The sequence below is a fragment of the Mus caroli genome, chromosome 8, assembly GCF_900094665.2.
Source record: "Mus caroli chromosome 8, CAROLI_EIJ_v1.1, whole genome shotgun sequence".
In the NCBI taxonomy this organism is placed as follows: domain Eukaryota; kingdom Metazoa; phylum Chordata; class Mammalia; order Rodentia; family Muridae; genus Mus; species Mus caroli.
Genome location: NC_034577.1, coordinates 161,283 through 174,091, shown reverse-complemented (window position 1 = coordinate 174,091; position 12,809 = coordinate 161,283).

Sequence of the window (12,809 nt, the reverse complement as noted above, 5' to 3'; positions counted from 1 at the left end):
GGGGACTGAAAAGAGGAAATCGGGATTTTGGCTCCACTGGAATACAAATCTGAAAGCTGGTATCCTTATGGTTAACCAAAGAGTAGATTGGTTGCAGGAACAGATGAATATTTTGGAGCAGTTAGTATTTGCTTCCTGCATTACTCATATGTCAGGAATGTGTGTAACCTCTGTTCAGTATCAGAAAATTTCCAGAGCTGCAAATCTGTCGGGTGCAATTGGTGCGATGCTGCTAGGAAATTGGAGTCATGATCTCGACACAAAGATGAAGGGATTGTGAGCATCGATTGTTGCTGTGAACAACACCCATATGGAGATTGCAACTGCAAAGCAATGGCTGGAGATCATCCAGGGAACTGTGGGATTCTTAAAAAATTGGGGAGGGATGGCCTTTTGAGTGCTCCTGCTGACTGTTGTGTGTATGGAGGAATGCTTTGGTGGATGGCACCTATGCAAAGGCGGCACAGGGCTGATGAATGAGCCTCAGTGCAGGCTATGGCAGCCTTGGAAGCAGGAACATCACCCCAATGTTGGCTCAACATGCTGGATCAGTAATCAATGACGGGTAAGACCCTCATGTGCGCATACCAACCTAAGACAGGATGGTGAAAGTGAGTTTGTCATTCCCATGACGGGTAAGGATGTGGCACGGATGGGGGCAACCTAAGACAGATGCTGATCCTAGAGCTATTAATAAAACAAAAAGGGGGAGATGCAGGACATGGGTGCGGCCGCATGTTTGCTGCCTTGCCTGAACATGCACAGTGAGGCTGCATTCGTGGGCTGCCTGCCAGGCTGGACTGTTCCTCATGATCCAGACCTGTCAGCCTATCTGTAACCGACCTGAGCTCGTGCCTGGAGCATGTGTGATTTCTGATTGGATGAGGTGGTGTGGAGCGAGATGAGATCAGTGCGAGATAGGAGGGTTGTTGTTGCCCTTGACGTGTTTGGAGAGAGCTGTAAGAGAGAAAGTTGCAAGAAGGACAGGGGAAGAAGAAGCTGCAGGGGAAGAGAGCTGTAGGGGGAAAAGCCACAAGTAAAGAAGTTGCTGCATGAACCCATCTTGGTGTCCGTGTAGTTCTTGTCTCCGCCGGAGTGGAGACTGTGGCAATTTATCATTTTCTACTAAACTGTCCATCAATTTAATCTGTTTATACATCCATCTCATCTCTTTATCTAATTTATCTCCCCAGCCCTTAAGGTATTTTGATTGACTTTCTTTCTCCTCTCTGTCTCACTTCAACCTCCCTCCCTTCCTTTCTCCCCTCCTTTCTCTCTTACTTCCTTTCCTTCTTCCTCTCTCCCTCCCCCCCCTCTCTCTCTTTCTATCTTTCTTTCCTTCTTTCTCTCTTTTGTCTTTTCCTTTTTGTCTTTGGTTGCTTCTTTCCCAAACATTGTGTAAGATAGAGTCAGTTGTTATGTGGTGCCTGGGCTGGGGCTGAGGGTTTTGGGAGAATACAAAAACAGTGCTGAAAGTCCAGTTGCTTTCCTGACAGGTGGGTGTGGGTGGCCCAGGACTGTGTCAGGGGATCTGAGGAAAATGACTCCAAGCCCATTGTTTCCACAAGCATGACCTTCCTGATCCAGACTGGGGAGTATTCCAGCAGGTGCTTGTACCATGCCTGTACATCCAAGTGACTTCCCAAGTTCACTCTTCCAGGAGGCTGTGCTGACTTCCACGGTTCAGAAACCAGTCTCAACAACTGTCACATTTACCAAGTATGTCTTTGTGCCATCTCTGGAGCTTAGCTGTTATAAATGGCACTTGTGTGTCTCTCTTCACAAACAGGACCCGCTACAATTCAGCCACGCGCAGGTTGGACTATGGCTGCAGACCGTTCCTCTGGGACCCTTACACGTACTGACTCATCTGTTCACTGTTCTCTGCTTTCTGTCTCCACATCTTCATGGATGAATGAACCCTTCTAGTTCTCCAGGTCTGAGTCAAAAGTTATTTCTGACAAGGTGTGTCATCCCTCCTGCAAGAGGTTTCCCACCCATTGTCACCTTGTTAAATTCTACTTTCTTTATTGTGTTTTGAGACTTTTGGTTGGTGGTTCATTATTAGTGAGACCTCCTCCTTATTCTTCTCCTCTATTCTTCTGCCCCTTCTTCTGTCTTCCTGCTCCATTTCTTTTTTTTTTCTTAAATTTTTATTTTCTTCATTTGCATTTCAATGCTATTCTGAAAGTCCCCTATACCCTCCCCCTGCCCTGCTCCCCTATGCACTCACTCCTACTTCTTAGCCCTGGCATTCCCCTGTACTGGGACATCTGATCTTCGCAAGACCAAAGGGGCCTCTCTTCACAATGATGGCCGACTAGGCCATCTTCTGATACATATGCAGCTAGAGACATGAGCTCTGGGGGGTATTGGTTAATTCATATCGTTGTTCCACCTATAGGGCTGCAGACCCCTTCAGCTCCTTGGGAACTTTCTCTAGCTCCTCCATTGGGGGCCCTGTGTTCCATCCTATAGATGACTGTGCCTGCTCCATTTTTTAAATCTCTTTCATCTTTTCCTCATCTTCTCCTCCCCTTTCCCTCCATCCATCGCCTGCTCCTTCTCTTCCTCATCTCTCCATCTCCTTTTGTATCTTCTCCTCCTTTCCCCTCCTATCTCCTCCTGTTTGATCAGCCCTTCTTCCATATCCTCCTCTGCACCACCTCTCCGTATCTTCTTTCTTTCCCCCTTCCTCCTTCTTCCTTCTTCATCTCCTTCCTATTTCCTCCTCTTCCTCTATCTCCTCCTCCACTTCTTCCTCTTGCTCCATCTCCTTCCCCATCTGATCCTCTTTCTTTGATGTTCAGAACATCTCTTAGTCACAAAACTTAAAAGATGAAGACAACCTAACAGATAGACACCATGTGCTAAGTATGTGTGACAGAATATCATTCAGCCTTAAGAAGGATGGCAGCTCTGACACCTGCTTTGGAATGGTTGAACTTGGAAGAAAAAGTACTCAGTAACAGTGTTTCCATAAAAAAGTACACATCAAATGATTTCACACACAGAAGATCCCCAAGTCACCAGGACCACAGAAGCAGAATGTGGAATGCTGGGAGCAGGAATGGGAGAGAGATGAGCAGCTAGTGCTGAATGGACATAGAGCTTCAGTTTAGGAAGGTGAGAGTGTTATGGAGGTGTGTGTGTGGGGGTGTTGGTGGCCGAACGACTCTGTGAATATGTCTAATGCCACTGAGTCATAAGTGTTTAAGTAGTAAATGTTAATTTGAAAGCCTTTTGTTTTTCTCTTGACAATTTAAATACACGTCTACATTGGTATGTATACAATGTGACTTGACGAAACCTACCATGTTTTCGTTCTCCCAGGGCCTCCCATCACGTCTGTTAGCATTCTGTCTAAACTCCTCCCCACAGTTACCTGGCAATAGCCAGGTAGGCCTGACCCACTATAAAAGGCCGGGCTGCTTGCCCCCCTCCTCTCTCTCTTGCCTCTCTTTCTCTCTTGCCTCTTGGTCTCTTGCTTCCTCTCCATCCCCCCTCTCCACATGCTCAGGGCCATGGCCCGCCTCTACATTTCTACTCTCTCCCTCTCTCTCTGCCTTTCTCTGCCACTACTACTTTCTTAACTCCCTTCCCCATGCCCTGAATAAACTCTATTCTATACTATACCATCATAGTGTGGCTGGTCTCTCAGGGGGCCGTGGCATGGGCCTGCTGAGACATTCCCTTTACCCATACCTCATGCCCTTCCCCCTTTGAGTACTCTCACTTCGTAACCTAATCCAATTAGTGCTTCCTAATTGTTGGATGATCTTGTTGTCTCAGTCTTGCCCTGGTGAGCTCATGAGTGCAGTGCCATGTCACTTCCAGAAGATAGCATGTCACAGTACTCTTCCTCATCCACTGGCTCTTAATGTGCATTCTTTTGCAACATTCTCTGAGCCTTTGTGGGGTTGATACAGATGTCCCATTTATGGTAGGCCACTGAACAGTCACAGTATCACACTTATAACTCTGACTCCGTTATGACTCTCTGCATTTACTGTTGCCCACCACAGAGAGAAATTCTCTGGGCAGTGTTGAAGGTAAAGAGCATGTCCTACTAGAATCCGAAGAGGTCTAGATTAAAGAAGCATTCTGGCCCAGGTTCCAGAGCCTCTGTGCTTCAGGAAGCTTCTTTGTTTTACTGGTTTCATGCAGACCTCACTTTCTACTGCCTACCCAAGTCTGTTAAGATTGGACAATTTAGCCACACCAGGGAAGCAGGTCAGGTTGAAATGAACTGTTTATGTGTCTGCTGAGGCTTGAAACATCTGCTATAGACTCACTTGTTTGAACACACCCTTCCCAGTAGTGGTGCTGTTTGGGAAGGTTATGGAACTTTTTTGATGTTTTAAATTTGGGAGACATGATGAAAAGTATCAGCTCAGGACCCCCAAGACCAAATTCTTGGCACAAAGGAGATTTATTTGCCCCAGGGGTACAAAGGGCAGGGAATAAGGAACAAAGACAGGGGCTGGAGAGATGGCTCAGTGGTTAAGAGCATTGATTGTTCTTCCATAAGTCCTGAGTTCAGTTCCCAGCAACCACATGGTGGCTCACAACCATCTGCAATGCAATCTGATGCCCTCTTCTGCTGTGTCTTGAGACACAGCAGAAGACAGTGACAAGTGTACTCACATACATAAAATAAATAAATAAATAAATAAATAAATAAATAAATAAATCTTTAAAAAAGGCAGGAGATAGAGGAAGAGGAAGAAGGGGGAAGGGAACAAGGGAGATGTGAAGAAGTATTTGTCCCATAGGACAAAGGACTGGCTCAAGATAGAGAGGAGAAAGACATGACTTATAGGAAAAAAGCAGTTTATAAAGATACAAGGGGAAACCCTCTGTTAGGATGAGATGTTTAATTTTAATTGAGCATGTTAATTAGGTGAGCCAAAGGGGTCCTTTGATTGCTGGACTCCAGTACTTTGATACCTGGTCCTTGATAGTCAGCCTCAGTAGGAGAAATTGGCCAAATAAGGGAATAGATCTTGGTGGTTAACATTAGAAAGTAGCAAGGCAGAGGGAATTTGGAAGAAGGGCAAGGTTTGCCAGAGCCACCTTTGTCACGCTCCAGCTGGCCAGAGTCTCTTCATATGTCACACAACTGTTTACGAATCCCAGATGGAGAACACAAAATAGGCCAAAGCAACCATTCTACTTAAGTCCAATTTGGTGAGCTAATGCATTTCTTTGGGGTTGCTTCTAGGAATATGGGCTAGGGATTATTGAGGGCTGACTCAAAGGAAGCTGCACCAGCACAAAGTTCATTCTAGCATGGGGGACAGCAACCAAAAGCTGTGCATATGAAAACAGCGGCTCTGGAGCTCACTGCAGGACTTGTGGCAGCTCAGCCATCTGAGAGCTTCCCCAGAAGTAGCTGGGCTGGAACCTGGGGAGGGCCTTGGTTAATCTTGTGAGTTTCCTCTTCTCAGACAGGTAAAGTTTGTTTAGTTTGTTAGTAACACTGGGTACCCTCCTCCTCTCTTCTTCCTAGAGAGATATTTCAGTTTGGAGGAAACTTTGTACAATAGGAGCCTGCAGGAGGTGGAGCCTCACTGGAGGAAGTAGTTCCCTGGGAGTGGGCATCACAGCTTTATAACCAGTCCCACTTCCTGCTTGCTCACATCTCTTCCTGACTGTGCCTCTTCCTTCCACCACCAACCCATTTCTTCTTGCTGCTATATCTTCTCGGGCATCATAGTATATCCTTTTAGAACTGCAAATCAAAGAATAGGCCCCTCTCCCTTGAGTTGCCTTTGTCAGAATGGTTTTTATTTTCTTTTACAGCGGCAGGAAAGGAAACAAAGACAAGACTGATGTGAATGCATGAAGACAGCCCTGATGAAAGATTGCAACAGATTCTGTTGAGATGTGGTCTGTTGCTATGTAATGCTAAATTCTTTAGTCTAAGGATGAGCTAATTATCAGCTAATATACCAGCTTTTGTTGTGCAAACCTTGCTCCTTAATTTAAAACTATTGGCTGAATAAAAATGGCTACAACCAGTTCCAGGAGGGAGTAGAGGTAGGCAGGTAGAGAGGAGAGAAGGGCACGGAAAAGAGAGTGGAGGAAGCCACCATGAGGAGAGATGGACCATGAAGTACAAGGCCAAGAGAAACAGCAAGTATTTGGGGTACACCACTGGGGGAGAAGCCAGTCCAGCAGTTAGAAAAGTAGATTAGGGATGACCTCCCAGTAACAGTCAAAACCAAATAAATTAACCACAGTCTGAGTCTCATTCATTTGTAATGAGATGGGAATAAGTTTAAACTGGGTAAGTACAAAATTCACCCTGCAAGTAGAAAGCTTTTCACAGCAGCCTCACTCCTGGTCTTTCGCTTTGATGAAAATAAAGCTGTCCTTAGTAAGAATATGTTTGAACACCAGCCCTATGGTAACCCAATAGTCCATGTAACCAAGATGGCTAGTGCTTAATGGACTTAAAGTGCAGACACAGGTTGTGTTGTGGAATTCGCTTAAATCCAACATAACCCTAACACCAGGTCAATGCAGATGGTAAGGATGTATTGTGATCAAGTCTCTACTGATCAATCAGGCCTATAGAACAGACTCAGGATCTGAACTGCAACCCTGAAGGGACATTGTACAGCACATTAAAAGGATAAAACCTTAGAGTGAGAGTGAGCTGGATGGAATGTAGCATTGTCCAATCATATTTGCAAAGATGACCATGGGGGCTGGTTTAGAGGTTAAGAGCTCTGGCTGCTTTCCCAAAGTTTCTGAGTTAAGTTTCCAGCACCCAAATCAGGCAGCTTACATGCATCTCCAGCTCCAGGGGGTCCAGATGTCTTATCAAGTATTTGCATACACTTAGCATGCACACATGTGTGCACACATGGGGTTAATAAAAATATTTTTTAAAAAGGATGGGAGTCATAAAAAAAAGACATCATTTGATGATGAGAATGAGATTTAGATTTCCCAGCCTTTAAATTTGTGTGTGTGTTTGTGTGTCTGGTGTCTCTGTGTATACAGTGTCTTTGTGTGGTATGTGTTATATGAGTGAGTGTGTGTGTGTGTGTGTGTGTGTGTGTATGTGTATGTGTGTGGGGTCTCTGTGTGGTAAGGTGTGTGTGGTATGCATCTGTGTTGTCTGTGTGGTATGTGTGTGTATGTGATGTGTGTGTGTGTGTGTGTGTGTGTGTGTGTGTTGTCTCTATATGGTATCTGTAGAGTGTGTGTGTATGTATTGTCCCTGTGTGGTGTGTGTGTATGTGTGTGGTATGGTGGGGGTGGGCACATGAGTGCAGGTCCCTTAGGATTCCAGGAGCACCAGGTTCCCTTAAAAGTGGAGCTAGAATTACAGGTGGTTGTGAGTTGCTTGGCTTGGGTATTGGGAACAGATCTTGGGTCTTCTGTAAGAGCAGTGCATAGTATTAATTAATGTGTTATCTCTGCAAAGTATCCTATGGCCCAGACTAGCCTCAAACTCACAATGTAACCAAGGCTGGCCTTAAACTCTTGATCTGCCTGACTTCACTTTTCAAGTGGGGTAGGAAAGGTCACCATGCCCATTTTACATGATGCTAAGGATGGAACCTAGGGCTCTGTGCATGTTAGCAAGTACCAACTAAGCCACATCTCTAGAACCTGAATCTTTTGATCAATATCTTTTCTCTCCCATTCTCAGTCATAAGCAACTATCACTTTACTCTTTATTTTTGAGTATGGCTTTGTATATGGATGTGTGCTTGTGTGATTTTGTGAATACCTGTGTGCATACATAGAACCAGCAGAGGATGTCAGGTTCGCTGCTCCATCGTTCTCTGCCTTGCTTCTTTGAGACAAGGTCTCTCATTGAGCCTGAAGCTAGGCTGGCATCTAGCAAACTCCAGTCATCCTCCTGCCTCTGCCCTCATGGATCTGGGGTTACAGGTGCATCTGTGGCTTCACTTGGCTTCACTTTATATGGGCACTGGAGAATTGAACTCAGTTCTTCACGTTTCAGCATCAAGGGCTCTTAGCCAGTGGGTCATCTCCTGGGTTCCTTAGTTGTTTCGTGTTCCTCATTTTACAGAAAAGCTTGAGATGATAAAAGGTGGACCCACCTAGCACATGGTTCGAAGGTGACAGAGTGTGGGAAGCTGCAAAGGCTAGGTGACAAAAAGGAGAAAGGCTGGTCCCAGATGCAGACAGGCAGGCAGGAGGGCCATGGGGTGGGTGTGCACAGAGATCAAGATTGAGTTGTGAGGTGATGGAATTGATCTCATGGCCTTTTTTTCCCTGTCTTTAGATGGGAAAGGAAGTACCAGCTGGGTGTGTCTGAGGCAGAGGAGGTCAGGGCAGGGTACTGTTCCTGGAACTGATCGTGGAAAACTGTGAATCTGCTTATGGGATGTGGGAGGGGTGCAGTTGATGGGTAAGGGATAGCCTATTCTTCAGATTCGGAGGTTTCCTGCATGGGTTGAGCTGCTGAGTCACATATTTTTCTTGGTAACTGGAAACCTTTGCGGACATCCTATGACCCGGTTCACAGGATATAGGCTGGAAGGTGCAGTGGTTGGAGACAGTCTGTGACATTCGACTGTCACCATCGGGGTAAAAGAGGAGGCTGAGGGTATGAGGTGTTTATTTGGGTAAAGAATGAGTGTTGGCAGCACCCCCAATGGCGGGGCTAGAGAAAGTATCCCAGGAGCTGAAGGGGTCTACAACCCTATAGGTGGAACAACAATATGAACTAACCAGTACCCCCAGAGCTTGTGTCTCTAGCTGCATATGTAGCAGAAGATGGCCTAGTTGGCCATCATTGAGAAGAGAGGCCCCTTGGTCTTGCAAACTTTATATGCCTCAGTACAGGGGAATGCCAGGGCCAAGAAGTGGGAGTGGGTGGGTAGGGGAGCAGGGCAGGGGGAGGGTATAGGGGACTTTCATGATAGCATTGAAATGTAAATGAAGAAAATATCTAATAAAAAATTGAAAAAAAAAAAACCAAACAGAATGAGTGTTGAGTGACTTCAGGGATACTGTAAGTCTTGTGCCCTGCCAGAAGGCATGAAAATGATGTAGCTGCCCATAATATCTGTACCCTCTTTTAAAATATCCAAAGGCCATTCTAGACTCCTGGATTCTGAAGGCATTCCAGGTTAAACACATAAAACTAAGGTCTCAAAGTTAGTAAGCAATAGTCTTCCATGACATCTCTATCAGTTTCTCAACTAAGAGACATGCCTCTGAGTGGGACTTTGAGGGACCTCCAGAATGGTTAATTGAGAGGAGATCCTCCCCAAGAGTGTGTTGCACCTCCTTTAGATGACTCAGCTATAAGAAGGTCCAAGGGAACTGCCTGACTTTGTTGGTGAGTGCATTCTCACTACCAGCTGCCACTGCCATACTTTGCTACCATCAGAATCTAGCTCCTTCCCACATGGAATGAACACCATGGCTCTCTTGAGATCCTCCAGGCCTTAAGTGCCACACTGGGAGTATTGAGACATCAGCCTTGTGGGCTGAGCAGCTGTCTGGTGCTCCAATGGGAAGACAGCAATGACTAGAGTATACTGAGTAAGGCAGTCTAATAAACTCCTTTTAATATATATATCCAATCTACTGATTCTCTTCCTCTAGAGATCGATCCCTCACCAACACAGCATCATCCCACTTTGCTTAGATAATTAAAATTTAGGCAAAGTGAGTGCTGATAGGAAGTTTTCTGATGTTCATGTGCCTACATGTCCATACCAAGTCTATACCTGGTAAGAAGTGAGCAGGCAGCAGGCCAGGTGTGAACAGGGGCTTCTTTCTGTACTTGCTGTTCCCTCTGCTTGTGTCCTGTTCCTCTCTAATCCAGTCTCTAATCCAGTTATACCATCTGGCTCCCAAATCAATCTCTCACTCCCACCTCCTCACTTCTACTGTTCTTCTCATTCTTCTAGAACATTCTTGTTAATTTAACTGCTCATGATGTTTCTATCTAGAATAAGCATAACCCTTGCTTAGTCCCCAGAACCTGGCCTTTGTGTCAACTTCCTGATGAGGAATATTGAGGGCATACAGGCCCAGAATTTCAAATGCACTGGGGCATAGGACGCCCTCATAGAAGGTAGGAGGGGTGATGGTAGAATGATGTACCATCATGATGTGCTGCTAGTTATATGTTTCTCTTGGGCATGGCAGACATTCATGGTTGAGGTTGGGTGAATGGCTTTGAACCAGCTCAGAATTCTTCCTCAATACCACCCTGGCTTATATAAGTGTGGCTGTGTCTTGTCCATTCTATGATCAGATCTTCTGAGCTCCTACCCCAGTCAAGGTCTATTGCAGCCCACATGCTCTGGCAACTACCTGGCTGCTTTTCTTCTGCCTTTATCTTGTCCTCGCCACTCCACCCGTGGGACTTGACTGTTCATGGCTCCTGGCTGCCCATAGGATCTCATTGCCTGTGGGACCTGGCTGCTTGTGGGACCACCCAGCTTATCCTCATCCATGTTTTTATATTGCATATATGTATAATGTGTGTGTGTGTGTGTGTGTGTGTGCACCCATGAACCGAGGCTAGAGGAGACATCGGGTGTCTTGCTCTATCATTCTTTTCTTATTCCACTCAGACAGGGTCTCTCATAGACCCTGAAATTGGGCCCTAGAAGCAAGGTGAAATAGCCATTCTAATATCTAATAAAATAGACTTTTAACCAAAAGTAATCAAAAGAGACAGGCAAGGATACTTCATGCCCATCAAAAGAAAAAAATCCAACAAAATTATGTCTCAGTTCTGAATATCTACACCCCAAACACAAGGGTACCCACATTCATAAAAGAAATGTTACTAAAGTTTAAATCATACATCAAATACCACATATTAATAGTGGGAGACTTAAACGTTCCTCTCTCAACAATGACAGGTCATCAAGACAGAAATTAAACAGAAAAAAATAATGAAACTAACAGAGATTATGAATCAAATGCACCTAATGGATACCCACAGAACCTTTTACCCAAAACACAAAAGAATATACCTTCTCAGCATCCCATGGAGCCTTCTGAAAAATTGACAAAGCAAACCTCAACAGATGCAACAAAATTGAAATAACCCCCTTTTACCATATCAAACCACCATGGATTAAAGCTAGAATTCAACAACGAAAGAAACAAGGGAAAGCCTACCCACCCATGGAAACTGAACAAATAAATCTCTACTGAATGACCACTGGGTCAGGAAAGAAATTAAAGACTTTCTAGAAGTCAACTAAAATATAGGAACAACACACCCAAACTGATGGGACACAATGAAAGCAGTGCTAAGAGAAAAGTGCCTTCATAAAGAAATTGGAGAGAGCTTATACTAGCAACTTAAAAGCACACATTAAGATTTAGCACAAAAAGAAGCAAACACACTCAAGAAAAGTAGACAATAGGAAATAATCAAACAATTAGAAACAAAGAATCAAGAAAATCAAGAGCTAGTTCTCTGAGAAAGTCAACAAGATAGAAAAACCCTTTTAAGGCAGGGAGATAGCATCCAAATCAATAAAATCAGAAATGAAAGGGGGGACATAACAACAGACACTGAGGAAATTCAAAGAATCATTAGGTCTTACTTCATAAGACCACAAAAATTGGAAAATCTAAACGAAATGGAAATTTTCTTGAAAGATACCACTTACCAAAGTAAAATCAACATCACACAAACAAATTTAAATAGTCCTATAACCTCTAAGAAAATAGAAGTAGTCATTAAAAGTCTCCAAACAAAAAGAAGCCCAGGGACAGATGATTTTGTGCAGAATTCTAGCAGACTTTCAAAGAAGAGCAATACCAATACAACCTAAACTATTCCAAATATAGAAACAGAAGGAACATTACCAAACCCATTCTATGAAGCCACAGTCACCCTGATACCTATACCACATAAAGGCTCAACAAAGAAAGAATTTTAGATCAATTTCCCTCATAAACAGCGATGCAAAAATCCTCATTAAAATACTTGCAATATAATCCAGGAACATATCAAACACATCATTCACCATGATTAAGTAGGCTTCATTTCAGGCATGCATGGGATGGTTCAATATACAAAAATATATCAATGTAATTACCATATAAATAAGCTATAAGAAAAAAATCATACGCTCACCTCATTAGATTATGAAAAAGCCTTTGGCAAAATCCAACACCCCTTCATTTTAAAAGTCTTACAGAGATCAGGGATACAAGGTGCAAACCTAAACACAATAAAGGCAATTACAGCAAACCAATAGCCAACATCAAATTAAATGGGGAGAAAATTAATGCAATCCCACTAAAATCAGACAGACTGCTCACTTTCTTTGTATCTATTCAACAATGTACTTGAAGTTCTGGATACAACAATAGACAACTAAAGGAGATCAATGGGAAACAAATTGGAAAGGAAGAAGTCAAAGTATTCACAGATGATATGGTAGTATATATAAGTGACCCTAAAAATCCTACCAGAGAACTCCTAGAGCTGATAAATATCTTCAGCAAAGTGTCTGGATACAAAATTAACTCAAATAAATCAGTAGCCCTCTTTTATACAAACAATAAACAGTCTGAGAAAGAAATCAGGGAAACACCATCCTTTACAATAAGCACAAAGAGTATATATTTTGGTGTAACTCTAACTAACCAAAGGAAAGACCTGTGTGACAAAAACTTCAAGTCTCTGAAGAAAGAAATTGAGGAAGATCTCCCATGTTCATGGATCAGTATGATTAACATATTAAAAATAGCCATCAAGCTGGGCTCGGGAGGCAGAGGCAGGCGGATTTCTGAGTTCGAGGCCAGCCTGGTCTACAAAGTGAGTTCCAGGA